Source organism: Magnolia sinica, chromosome 14 (genome assembly GCF_029962835.1).
Source record: "Magnolia sinica isolate HGM2019 chromosome 14, MsV1, whole genome shotgun sequence".
NCBI lineage: Eukaryota > Viridiplantae > Streptophyta > Magnoliopsida > Magnoliales > Magnoliaceae > Magnolia > Magnolia sinica.
Genome location: NC_080586.1, coordinates 71454303 through 71469104, shown reverse-complemented (window position 1 = coordinate 71469104; position 14802 = coordinate 71454303).

Sequence of the window (14802 nt, the reverse complement as noted above, 5' to 3'; positions counted from 1 at the left end):
CCCCACCGAGCATCATTACACATGAATTTCCTTATCTTTGGGAGGAAATCCGCGTCCCTGAGGTGGGTGGATTCCTGACCATGGGTCCTACTGTGATGTATGTACTTTAGTTCATTGACGACTCAGTTCTGAGCATGATCCTGAAAACGAAACAAATCTGAATTTCAGGTGGACCACACCGTAGGAAAAAATGGTGATTGACCATTAAAATCTTCTTGTGAGTCAAAAAGTTTTGGATTAGCCCTTAAAAAGTTTTCAACGGTCAACATTCAATCATTACTATTTCTTGTGGTGTGGTATGCCTGAAACTTGAATTAGCTTTATTTTTTAGATTATGCCCTCAAATGAGCTTTTTGAGACAGATGAACAGCATGGATATCAGGAATATGCATCACAACAGGCCCCACAGTCAAGGATCCACCTAAGCTGTGCCGTTTTAAAAATCACAACAGACGATTCTGGGCTATCCATTAGGCTAGGGCTGGCAATGGGCCCCGCCCAGCTTTGAACTAAGGACACATATTTGGATAAATTCTCAACCGGCCTCGAGCTCAGGTAATGTCATCCTAACCTGGCATGCTTGGCTTAACGTGACTATGAATATCTAGTGTATGGTTTGGGTGCAGCCCAAACTGTGGGGTTCAACTGTGATATATGTGCCTTACATCCACACTGTCCATCCATTTTGAAAGCTCATTTTAGGGCATGATACCAAACACGAAGTAGATTCAAATCTTAGGTGGACCATATCACAGGCAACGGTAGCGATTGAATCCCCATCATTAAAAACTTCGTGGAGGCCACTATGGGCCGCTGGAATGTTTATTTGTCATCCGACCTGTTGATAAGGTCACAAAGACCTAATGAGAAGTTTTTAATGGTTGATTATCACTATTTCTTGTATTATGGTCCACCTTAGATTTGGATCTGCTTCATTCATGGAATCATACTTTAAAATGAATTTTCAAGATGAATGAACGGCGTAGATATAATACATAGACATCATAGTGGGAACACATTCAAGGATCCCAGCGAGCTTGATCAATTTGGATCCAACTAAGTAGTGCGTGGGAATATCCTTTCAAATTAGGGTTATTAATTAAAATATCTCTCAGTTGTGATATCATAGAGGCGACATTAATATTTGAAGCTATTATTATTTTAGCCCTCTACACACTATTCGAAAATACCCACCTGCTAGCCATCCCCTAGTATAGCCATATATTTTGCCATATATTTTCACGGAAGTTGAGAGAACTTTTTGAGAATAGAAGTGTGAACCCCGCTAAATCAATGATTAGGGCCATGGTAATCTGATTCGTCCACTTTCATGGGACAACCGGGAACCCAAGTAGGGTTAATTTAAAAAATGGAGATGTTTGTGGTCCGCAACTACAATAACAATATGCGTTAATTCTAGATTATTTCCTCTAATGCAGTCCATCTGTGATGAGTTTTTTTTTCTCAAACTTTGGAAGATGGCATGAAATTAAAATCTCTTTCATGTGAATGACTTGAATTTACAACAAGACAATCATGTGGGCCTCACGTAGGGTATCATGGGAGTTCAAAATGTTTGGCCCATGCGTGAGAAGACCTTTTGGCCTTTTCTTATTTCTTCTTCATTTTTTTTTTTCACATGAGGGAGCACAGGAAAAGAAAAAACCTCTTCGATGGTTAATATTTATATAGGCGCACACTACACTCCCCGACGACGATGAAAAACTTTGACCAATCTCTAACGAAGCTTCAAGCGTAAAAACTATAGTTTTTCTTAAGTTCTCCGGCCACAATCTTTGACATAGAAGTTATGACGACCAAATGTGAGTTCTTTTGTGTCTTGTATTTGTTTTTATTGGTGGATATTAATAGTTTGAGTTTTTTATAGGGAGGAGGGTGTGACAGTTCTATTTGCAGTTGTTTTTTTTTTATATTTCGTTGGGTATAAATGGTAAGAATTTGTGAATGGGAGGATGACGTTGAAGAATGTTGTAATTGATGAATTTTTACAATTAAAGAATGTTATAATAGATAAATTTTGTAATGGAAGATTGTTGTCATGAATGAATGTAATAAATGTTCGAATAGATAAATATTATAATAGAAAATAAAATCCAAATGAGATAATTCCAAAGCCATTTGAAATTTTAGCAAGTTATCTTTCTAACAAGCACAATATGACCAAAATCATTGAAGTTATGACCGTTTTCATTGGATTGATGATCCACCATGCATATTGACAATTCACATTCCTTAATGAAATTTAGACATACTTTTATATAATTAAATAGTGTAAGAATGAGGTGATTCCAAATCTATTTGAAAGTTAATCAAATTATCTTTTCAACGAGTACAAGATCACCTAAATCGGACATGTAACGAGAGAGTTATGACTGTTTTAGTGAGACCGATGAGTATGTACCAGCAATCCACAGTCCTTGATAAACTTTGGGCCCACTTTTGGGTAGTTATGTAACAACCCGTCCAGTCGGTACAGTGTCCTGGGGCGTACACGTCGGATTTTTCGCAGGACCGAGCGTTTAAAACATTCGTGGTGGGGGTGCCATGAGCTAATTAATCTAGGATTAGCCCATTTGAATATAAGGGATACGCCATGGCAAGACCAAGTGCGGGCCGCCAAGCCGGATGACCATTTACACTGAGCTACAGTCCGTCCGGGCTGTACCGCGACGCCGGAAGGTCAGAAAAATCTAAAAATTTAGGGGATCATAGGACTCACTGGGCTTGTGGACCATCACGGACCGCGGACCCAGCAGACACTCAGAAGTGGGATCTGGCACTGACTTAATGCACCCCACCCTCGCCAGGACCAAAATCTGGCGCTTGCGAATGAAATCGAGATTCCAGGCTATCCAACCATTGGATCTCTTCCATATTTATGGTGGAGGTCTAATGGATTTTCCTACACCCGTCCACCAACTCTGGGACCCGATCGTGGGTCGGTGACCGTCGATCACAAATCGGACCCGTACGACCAAACCCCAGGTCCGATCGTCCCCAAATTTTGCATGGCCCTTCATCGGGCCATGAAGCACCTAACCTAAAAATTTCATGGATCGGGCCATGAAGCATCCAACCTAGAAATTTCATGGCCAGAGGACCACCAGAATCACTCCAATCACCAGAATGGACCCCTCAGGGCCGTTTAAAGGCCAGAACCGTTGACTCAAACCCCACAACCGTCCATCCGTTAGTTCCCAAACTTTACCCGGACCCTAAACGGGCCATAGGGCACCTACCCACCAAATTTGGTGGCCAAAGGAGCATTAGGGCCACACCACCCCCAAAAATGATCCCTAGTAGGCTAATTTGGGAATTTGAGGAAACTTGGGGCCAAGGGGCCCAAGTCTAATGAATAAACCCTAGCTCCCATAACTCTCTCTCAATTCCTACAACCACCAAGGGAGAAAGAGAGTAAAGGAGAATGTAGAGGAGGGAAGAGAGAAGGAGGAGATCCAAGGTGGACCCTAGATCAAGGTGGGGCCCCAAGAAAAGCCAACCCTTTCAACTCTTTGCCTCTCTTGCAAGGAGAAAACTCCTCTCCTTATCTTCAACAACCGTCCGTGGGTTGCCTAGGTGAGGTTTTCACCCATCCTTCTTGAAATCCATGTAGTAAGGCGGGTTTGGTTTGGAATTCTAATATGCAATAGCTTGGTTTAGGAATTCCGACCGATCGACCCGAAAGCCCTCTTTCCTAAGCCATTTTCGAATCTCCAACGAACCATAGGTGCGGACTATTACTCCTAGGTGGTCTAGCACCAATTTCATTATGGGATTAATGATTTTGATTGCTTGGTTGAAGCATTTAGAGAATATAGAGAAGAAACTAGGATTTTATGCTTATTGGAGTGGTGTGGAATTATATGATTTATTTGATTTCCTCACATGATTTTTGTTCTCGTTTCTTACATGACTTGTTGTAAAATTTGTTGATTTCTTGTTGATGTCTTGTCGGATTGCTTTTATGATGTTGCCCTATAGTATGCATGCCTTAATTATTTCCGGTGCAAATTGTTTTCCATGAGTTGTGGGAAGTGAGCAACTTCCTCACTAACACACACAACACACATGCACCATTACTCATAAATCGTGATATCTTGCTTAGTAGATAAATTTGAATTATATGTTTGTGTGAGAATGTGATAATGATTTTGCTAGTTGATAACCCTGTCCGTTGACATGTTGTGGACCGCCATTTGAACCCTAGGGTTGGTAAGAAAACAAGGAAAGTTGAGGCGGTCCCGTTGGTAGGACCACCTTGAGGCTAAACCCGCGGATTTGGGCGAGTGCGTGTGGGCGACAGTAGTTGGACTACATGGGTTGGTCGCACCCGATGTCGTACCGCCATGTACTCGCCTGGACTCATGCGGTCTAGCCTACTGTCTGACCAACCATGATTGTTAACCCTGTTTGCTCACAACTGTATGGAACCTGTGACACCCTACAACCGAGGTAGCCCATCAATAATCCACTGAGAAATGGTCCACAGCCTCGTGAGCCGGGCATGGTGGAATGGGACACTGTGTTCGAGCTGTCGGCCTACGCTGGGGTGACGCGCCTCCCCGTAGTGACTGCGAGCGACCCCACATTCAGCACCCCCATGTACTTGAAGTCGGGGATGGGGGAAACCCGACGGGGTCAAGGACCGCGGGGTCTCGGCCTCACGCATTGGGGGGCCTTGGCCTCGCAACTAGTTCAGGGCATTTGATATGTGGGGTGTGACATATTCCCAAACCTGCTGGATGAATGGACTTAACTAATAACTCAGCTAACACGATCGCATCGCATCGCACTAGTTAAGGTAGCGACTTGGCAGTCGAGGTCGCATTGAGGGAGTGTTGGCATTGGCGATCGTTAGATGTTGTCGCACGAGGGAGCGTTGTTGTGAGGGCATGCATCATATCATGTTGCATATATGCGCATTAATAAGATTACTTAGATGTATGTGATTGTGTGCTTTTCATTAAGACCATATTAAAATTGATGCATATGATAACTTGAGATTAATAGCCCCCACTGAGTTGATCACTCACTCCCACTCTGGGACGGTGTTTTAAAACACCAACCAGACCCTCTTATAGATGCAGGTGACCCGGGACTGGAGGAGCCTGGCGAGGCGAGCTTGGACGAGGAGGACGAGCTATCGTACTTCCAGTTGATGGAGGGTTCTCCGCCTGCTTGATCGGCGGGATTGGGATGGCCGGGCTTGGGCTTGGCCTCATTTTTTTGGATCATAGTATTCTTTTGTAGTTGGTTGGGCAACGCCTTGTGCGACCCATTTTTGTTTGGACTTGTATTTATATATATATGACAGCCCTCTTTCATTTCAGCCGCATTGCGTGTTCATGTTTCATGTTCAGGGAGTTTCCGGCTGCGCTACTCAAACAGATTTAATGCACATTAATGGAAACCTGATAATAGTGACTCCCGGAAACTCGGGAGTTGAGCGGATGCACGACCCCCGATTTTCAGGGCGTTACAAATTAAATGGTGTCAAATGAGGTGATTTCAAAGTCATTCGAAATTTCATCAAATTACATTTCCAACAAGTACAGTATCACATAAATCGAATATGTAACAAGAGAGTTATGACTATTTTTGTCAAATCAATGATTCAGAGCGAGTATCGATGATCCATAGTGAGTATTAGTGATGCATAGTGCTCTGGCCACAATCTTTGACATAGAAGTTATAATGGCCAAATATGAGTTCTTTTGTGTGTTGTATTTGTTTTTATTGGTGGGTATTAATAGTTTGAGTTTTTTATAGGGAGGAGGGTGTGACAGTTCGATTTGCAATTGTTTTTTTTTTTTTTTTTTGGTTGGGTATAAATGATAAGAATTTGTGAATAGGAGGATGACGTTGAAGAATGTTGTAATTGATGAATTTTTACAATTAAAGAATGTTATAATAGATAAATTTTGTAATGGAAGAATGTTGTAATGAATGAATGTAATAAATGTTCGAATAGATAAATATTATAATAGAAAATAAAATCCAAATGAGATAATTCCAAAGCCATTTGAAATTTTAGCAAGTTATCTTTCTAACGAGCACAATATGACCAAAATCATTGAAGTTATGACCGTTTTCATTGGATTGACGATCCACCATGCGTATTGACAATTCACATTCCTTAATGAAATTTAGACATACTTTTAGATAATTAAATAGTGTAAGAATGAGGTGATTCCAAATCTATTTGAAAGTTAATCAAACTATCTTTTCAACGAGTACAAGATCACCTAAATCGGATATGTAACGAGGGAGTTATGACTGTTTTAGTGGGACCAATAAGTGTGTACCAGCAATCCACAATCATTGATAAAATTTGGGCCCACTTTTGGGTAATTAAATGGTGTCGAATGAGGTGATTTCAAAGCCATTCGAAATTTCATCAAATTACATTTCCAACAAGTACAGTATCACACAAATCGAATATGTAACAAGAGAGTTATGACTATTTTTGTCAAATTAATGATTCAGAGCGAGTATCGATGATCCATAGTGAGTATTAGTGATGCATAGTGAATATCAGCAAACCATAATTAATATCAATGATCCTTACTGAATATTGGTGATTTATAGTGAACATTGACAATTTACAATTAATATTGGCGATCAATTTTAGATTGCCAATACGAACTGTGGATTGGTGATATGACGAAAACTGTCATAATCCCTCGTTACACATCCAATTTGGAGGTACTCATTGAAAAGGCAATTTAATGAACTTTCAAATGTTTTTACAATCACTTCATTTGAATACCATTTGATTGCTCAAAAATGAGCCCAAAGTTTATCAAGAACTGTGTATTGTCGATATGCATTGTAGATCATTAGTCCCACAAGAATTGTCATAACTCCCTCATTACATGTCCATCTTGTACTCATTGGAAAGATAAATTAATGAAATTTCAAATGAATTTGGGATCACCTCATTTGAACATAAATTTATTGCCCGAAGGTGGGCTCGAAGTTACCATGGGTCATCGATACTCATAGCAGATCATTGGGCCCACGAAAACGGTCATAACTCGCTCGTTAAATGTGGATTTAGGTGATATTTATACTTGTCGAAAAGGTAATCTCATGAACTTTAAAAAAAACTTTAGAATCACCTCATGTTTACACTATTTAATTACCCAAAGGTGGGCCTAAGGTTCAGCTATTTGATATCTCATTCGGTGATAAATGTCATGATTAACTTTGAGCCCAATTTTAGGCAACTAAATGGTGTCCAAATGAGGTGATTCCAAAGATATTTGAAACTTTATTAAATTGCCTTTTCAACAAGTACAAAATCAGCCAAATCAAACATGTAACGAGGGAGTTGGGACTATTTTTGTGGGACCGATGATCCGTAGTGAGTACCGGTAATCCATAGTGATTATTGGCGACCCACAGCAACTTTGGGCCCACTTTTGGTCAATCAAATGGTGTACAAATAAGATGATTTCAAATCTATTTGCAAGTTTATCAAATAAACTTTCAGAGGAGTATAAGATCACCCAAATTGAATATGTAATGAGAGAATCATATGACCATTTTCGTGGAATTTGCGACCCGCGGGGAATTATGATAGTTATGATCGATCATTCCTTTCGACATTCATCTATTAAAATATTCATCACGTTCATTCATTTCAAAATTTATCCATTATAACATTCTTCCATTATAAAATTCATCCCTTTTCACAAACTTCCACAATTCATACCCATAAAAAATAATTATAAAGGGAACTACTACACCCTCATGCCTTTCAGAAATTCCCACCATTGATACTCACTAACAAAACAAAAACAAAAGCAACATACAAAAGTCATTATTATCCTAACTTAAACATACATTTGATCGTCATAGTTTCTATGTTAGAGAGTGATAAAAAAATATTAAAAAATCACTTAGAAGCTCACTAGAATGGAGAGAATGACATCGGATGTATGCCGAAAGCTTGATGGAGTGGGTCGCATGAAGGTGGCAACGGTCTTAACGGCTAAATGATCCCCTCCTGTGAAAAAAAAAAAAAGAAGGGCCAAATGGCTTTTCCCATATAAGGGATTCACCTATTGAACCCATCTCATGTCTTATGTGGAGCCCATTGAATTATCTTAGAGCAGATCCAAGTTGTCCACATGAAAGGAGTTTTAATTTTATGACATTAGCTGAAGTTTGAAGAAAAAACTCATCACGTGTAGACCGCACTGGTGAAAACAGTATGAAATTAATGCATGACGCTAGTATAGTTGTAGGCCACGTACAACTTTAATTTTTTTTTTTTATATATAAAATAACCTTGTTATGGGTCCAGGATTGGTCGATTAAAGTGAACGGATCATATCCATGAAGGGGTAGCCCCAATTATTGATTTAGTGGGGCCCACGCCCCATCCTCATAAGGCTCTCTCAACTTCTGCAAAATGCTACTGCTGTATGAACATGATAGTGGTTATTCAATCACTACTGTTTCCTATGGTGTGGTCCACTTGATATTTGGATTTCCTCATTTTTTGGGCTCATACCCTAAAATAATTTGGCAAAATGGACGGATGACATAGATAATATACATAGATCATGGTTAGGCCCACAACACTAACCCGTACCCCCAACCTCGATTATGGAGGGTCACTACCAAACCCACGGGGCTCAAAACCTACTACATAGGCCAATTGTAGTGAGATAAACGCGGTTGATTTGGTCAATTAGTAAAAAGATGAAAAGAATTCTGTGTGGATTTGATACTCATGAGTGAGTCCAACTTACCTTCGATGGACCACCGTCTAGCATTGGAACATCGCACGTGGATGACGAAATGCAAAGTGGACCCACGAGTGTGCTAGCACACATGTTTGAGATTGGAGTCGTTCCTTAGATCTCTACTACCTACATGCCAATCTCTAGAAAATCAAACTGACATAAATAGAATCATTAAGTGGGCCACACATGTATTAACAGAAATCTTGGCCAAAATTCCCTGCACAGGTGGGGCCCACATGTGTAAATGAGCTCTCTCACATGCATATAGTTCAACGGGCTTTATTCCATCAATATAATCTATACTATATATTTATAAAGATCAAAGTTACTAAGAAAATAAACATAGAACAGACCCAACTCATTTTTTATTAGGTCAGAGACGGTGGGACTAACTGAATGAACTAGACCCAATTAATATAGATGAGAAATTTTTTTATTTTGATAATGTTGAGATGTGCATGTGACAATTGGTGTTTTTTCAATATGATGAATTTATTTGATAATTTTATTTAGAGTGTGGGAAAATTCAATGCTGCAGCTTTTCATTAGTCATCTCATATTTTCTCTCTGTGATAGATTGGATACTACACAACATAAATTTTAATGCCTAGAACTTCTTTAGGCACTATCATAGTTTATGCGTTAGATCCACGCCATCCATTAATTTTTTTATATCATTCTAGAGAAATAGAATGAAAAAATGAGTAACATCCAAAGCTCAAATGAACCACACCATAGGGGATTGAATGACTATGGTTAAAACTTTCTTAAGGTCCACGTGATGTTTATTTGCCATTTAACCTCTTCATAAGGTCACAAAGACTTGGATAAAGGAAAAAACAAATATCAGCTTGATTAGAGACTTCTGTGGCCTAAAAAAGTTTTCAATGGTAAGCATCCAATTCCCACCATTTCCTATAGTGCGGCCCTCTTGAGAGTGGTATTCACCTCATTTTTTCATTTCATGCACTAAAATGATATGGAAAAATAGATGGACGGTGTGGATCTGATACATACATTATGATGGCATATGAAAGTTTCACATGTCAACACTTTTGATTTTCTTCTCCAATGAATATGATGCATCACATAGTAAGCAACAAAAGTTCTTGACTTGTGAAATTTACGTGGGCCTCACCATGACCTATTTCTTAAGTCTACACTGTCCATTCATTTTTTAAAAAGATTATTCTAGGATATGAGACAAAAATAAGGCAAATTTAGCTCAAGTGGACCACGAAAGGCTCTTATCAAGTTGATATTTGTGTTTTCCCTTTATCTAGGTATGTGTGACCTTATGAACAGGTTAGATGACAAATAAATTGCATGGTTGGCCATAGGAAGTTTCAATGGTAGTTCGTTCAATCCCCATCACTTTTAGTTGTGTGGTCCAATTGGGCTTTGGAAGGCGCCTGGTTCATGCATTCTACAACACCATTATGCTTTGGTGTGCACTTCATTGTGTTCTGCTGAATAACATCTTCATCCTTGCAATACTATTCAAAATCTGTCAACATACATTCTCCATCGTTATCCATCCTTAAGACTTTTAATTTTTACCTAGTTTATTTTTCAACCATCGCTTTTGATTGCTTGAACATAACAAATACCTCAGATTTATGATTAAGTACATAAATCCACACATTTCTCAAAAAATCATCTATAAAAGAAAAAGTAAGATGATCTTCCTAGAGAAATAGCGAGCGACAAACTCCATACAACTGAACACGTAAAATCTAACAATCCCTATTGACATATTTTCCTGTATTAAACCTTAACTTTGATTGTTTCCTATATATGCAATATTCACATATATCTAAATTAGAACTTTTAAGATTTGGGATTAATTTTTGATCAAGAAGTACCTTCATACCCCGCTCACTCATGTGGCCTAAGCGCGCATGCCACAAATGTGTTGATGTATAGTCCGCCATAGATACCATAACTTTACCTGATATAATATTCTCAATCAATGTATAGAGGTTTCCCACTTGTTCAACCTTTATTATCATTATGATCCCCTTTTGAAACTTTCAAGACTTCGTCTTGACCAACAAATTTACATCCACTTGCATTAAGAGCGTCCGGAGAAACTAGATTCTTCTTCAAATTAGGAACATACCTCATATATATTAGAATATGCTTCACATGATCGTCAAACATCTTGATACGGACCGAACCAATTCCAACCATCTTACAAGCATAATCATTACTCGTAATAATTAGGCCATCATCATATTCATTATATAGTAAACCAACTCCGATGAAGACAAATATAGTAAGAAGCTCTTGTATCCAAGATCCACTTGTGATAGAAATTTCCGTCTTGGTCACGGGCAACAATCACAATCTTTAGTATCTTCACAAAACACAACTAAATTGGCATCTTTTAGGGGATGTTTGATTTTTAATTTTCCTGTGAATATAAGTTAAAAAGTAATTATGACTTACTCCACCTGTTTGAAATATGGGCAGTAATTACGTTTTGAAATTCAATCCATGATAACCATGTCATTACCTATTTACATATGTGGGCCCCGTCATGATATATGTGACTTATCCACACCATCCATCCTTTTTAACAGTAGATTTTAAGGGATGATGCCAAAAATGAAGCAAATCCAAAGCTCAAGTGGACCACACCTTAGGGAACAATGATCTTAAAGACATCAACGGTTGAAAGTTGTTTTCTCCCTAGGGCCCACATTGATGTTTATTTGTCATCCAACCTGTTCATAAGGTCACACAGTCATGAATAAAGGGGAAACAAAAATATCAGCTTGATCCAAAACTCCTAGGGTCCTCAAGAAGCTTTCAATGATAGGAGTTCAATTCCCATTGTTTCCTGTGATGTGGTCCACTTGAGCTTTGGATCTGCCCCATTTATCTGCTCATGCCCTAAAATGAGATGTTTAAAGGGATGGACGGTGTGGATAAGACACACACATCATGGAGGGCCCCACGATTTAACTTTTTTTCCACTCTGGTGACATAAGAAGGGTTGTAAATGACGGTGGCTGTCAACATCACATTGGAAATTCAACCGGAAAAACAGAGGTAAATAATTATTGCCCATTTACCTGGAATTACGGCTGTAATTAGAAAATCAAACAGCCCCTTAGTGAATCATCATATTTCTCATCTTTCTTAACATTTGGAGATTTGTAATCATTCTTAAGGTGTCCAATCTCCCTACGATTCCAACAAATCAACTTTCCTTTATTCTTGGATTTGGACCTTGATTTTAATTTTCCATTCTCTCACTCAAATATTCCTTCCTCTAGCCACCAACGGATTCATAGAAGTACGTTCACAAATATTTTATTGTTGCAACTCATTTGACTAAAGATCTATAATCATAGTTTAAATGTCCAAGGTATTTCTACTGTAGCACATAGTATCGGCTAGATACTTATAAGACTTAGGAAGAGACATCAACAAAATCAAGGCTTTATCCTCCTCCTCGATCTTAACTTCAACAATTGTCAATTTGCAACAAGCTTGTTGAACGTGTTAATATGCTCCAACAAATTTGACCCTTCAACCATCTTAAACGTTTAAATTTGTCTCTTCAAAAACATGTGATTCATTAGAAACTTCATCATATAGATACTCTTCAACTTTGTGTACAGTCCTGACATAGTCGTCTCACCAATGACATTAAAAAGAACTTCATTAGTTAATTACAACTGCATTGTGTTAATCACCCTTTGATCCAAATCATCCCATTCTCCTTCGTTTTATTGATTCCTTCCACTGTGATTTCTTAAGGAATGCGTGCTGCAGACCTTTTTTCATCGCATACGATACAGGCTCCACAATGTATTTTTATGCAAAGGCAAAATTGGGGACTTTCTTCTCATGTTTTTCTAAAAGAAACTCTCAATGCAAAAATGAGAGAGGGAGCCATCCTTATCACTTCCTTAAAATTAGGATAATATCTTTAAAAAAAAAGAAATAAAATCTAACAACCTCTTGCGTACCTATTTTTGCTTAGCACACTAACATTCTATGTCATAAATTGAGCTGCAACAAACCGCAACAACATACCCATCATTGGACACCTCCTCTTCGCTAAGGCTTCTACACCTCTCTCACATAGGAGGGGAAGAGAAATGTCATTTCAATTTCAACTATTTGATATGATACTCCTTAAGTGCACGGAATGACATATACACCACACCTCTATGATCCCCACCTGATGTATATCCGATTAATCCAAACTATCTATTCAATTGCCTATTGAGGCAATTCCATGTGCGTCTAGAACATCATTAAGAGAGTAAATGATTACCCCTACTCCACTTCCCTTAAGATAAGTCTTCTTAATTGTTGAGTATCTTGTCTCGTAGTCTGTGAATCTCATGGTCAAATAGTAAATTACTTGCTCTTTCCTATTAGTGTCGCTATGCTGGCAAGGATGCCTCCAGTCATGCTTGCTGAAACTGAGATGTAGAGTAGCAGTGGCCTTTCAGGGATAAGCGACACTAGCATTGGTAGATTCAGTAGGTAATTCTTGATCTTGTCGAAAGCTACCTGATAGTCAACGTTCTTTTTCTTTGAATTCTTTCAAAGCAATTTAAGACGGGCTCATAATTAGGTGTTGGCTAGGTAATAAAGCGATCAATGCATTGGATTATGCTTAGAAAGCTGCAAATTTCTTTCTCGATCTACGGAGGTGGTATATTGATGATAGCTTTGGTCTTGGTTTTATCGACACATGATACTTTCCTTACTGGCAATAAAGTCGAGTAGCTTGCCCTTGGATGCATCAAAGACACTACTGCTAGTTGAGACACAGCTTAAATTTTTTCTAAACAGTCGAAGAGTGTGTTGAAGTCTTCAAAATGCCCTTTGACGGTTCAAGAAAAAACAATTGTGTCGTCTACGCATACTTCCATTTTTTTATTCATTATGTCATGGAATAAGGTTGTCATAACTTGTTGATATATAGCTCCGGCATTCGTCAACTCAAAATTTATTCATCATGCATTGGCATGTGCACTCCACCATCTTTATCCATCATGGTAATGTGGGTTTTTGTAGCCCATTTCGGACCTAAAATTGTGATTTTTAGGGTTTATTTTGTAATGGGCCCTGGCCCAAGACACTGAACATGTCTAATGGTCCAAAGGATTTATCTTGACCATTCAATCAAGGGACCCATGATGCTGAATGTGATCTGTTAGCAACTTGATTCAACCATCCATTTAGTTCACAACAGCACCTACAAATCAGGTGGGGCCCAGTCCATTCAACATGTGTACAAGTGAGTCATGGCACATCACCGTCCAATCAAGATCGAAGGGTTTTGGGATCCTTGTATTCCTGTGATTAGAACTGTCATCAGGTCCATTATGCTGGGACGAAACTTCAACGCCCGACGATGAAGCGGCTGGCAGCGACCTCAAGCTCGAGGATGATTTTTCTCTTGTACATCAGGCCCACTAGGCGGGTGCTACGTACCTTGATCAAAACAAGCTGTTGGTGCCTGGACACCCAACTTGCCATTGGCAGTAATAAGGCCTGTGTTTTAGGACTGGGTGGGCCAGGCCTTTTACGACACTCGGATCAAGTCCTATTTAGAGTTGTCATGGGCTGGATATCAGGCCACTGGGTGGGCCCAGACCTTATTTTTCAGCTTGTGATGGAAGATGGTTGGCTATATCCTTTTCTACCGTCCATTTGGAGGTCTAAATGATCAGAGATTAGAATGCTAGGATAGCCAAATAAGTGTGGGGCCCACATTTTAAAGTGTCCACCAATAGGCCATAGGCATCTCAAGGACTGTCTAAATGGGACTAACACCATGATATTGATGGTCTAACGAACTATTCCTCTGCTTGTAATCATCACGGAAGATGACTTTTGTGAGCATGGTCCATACAGAGGGAGGCCCAAGAAATCAATGGTCTGGATACCATACTACAGGCCCCACTCGTAGAAAATTAAGACCCTTAAGGCACCATAAGCCCTAGGTCCAAAGATATATTATAATTCCTCAAGGCTGAGATGATTCATCTAT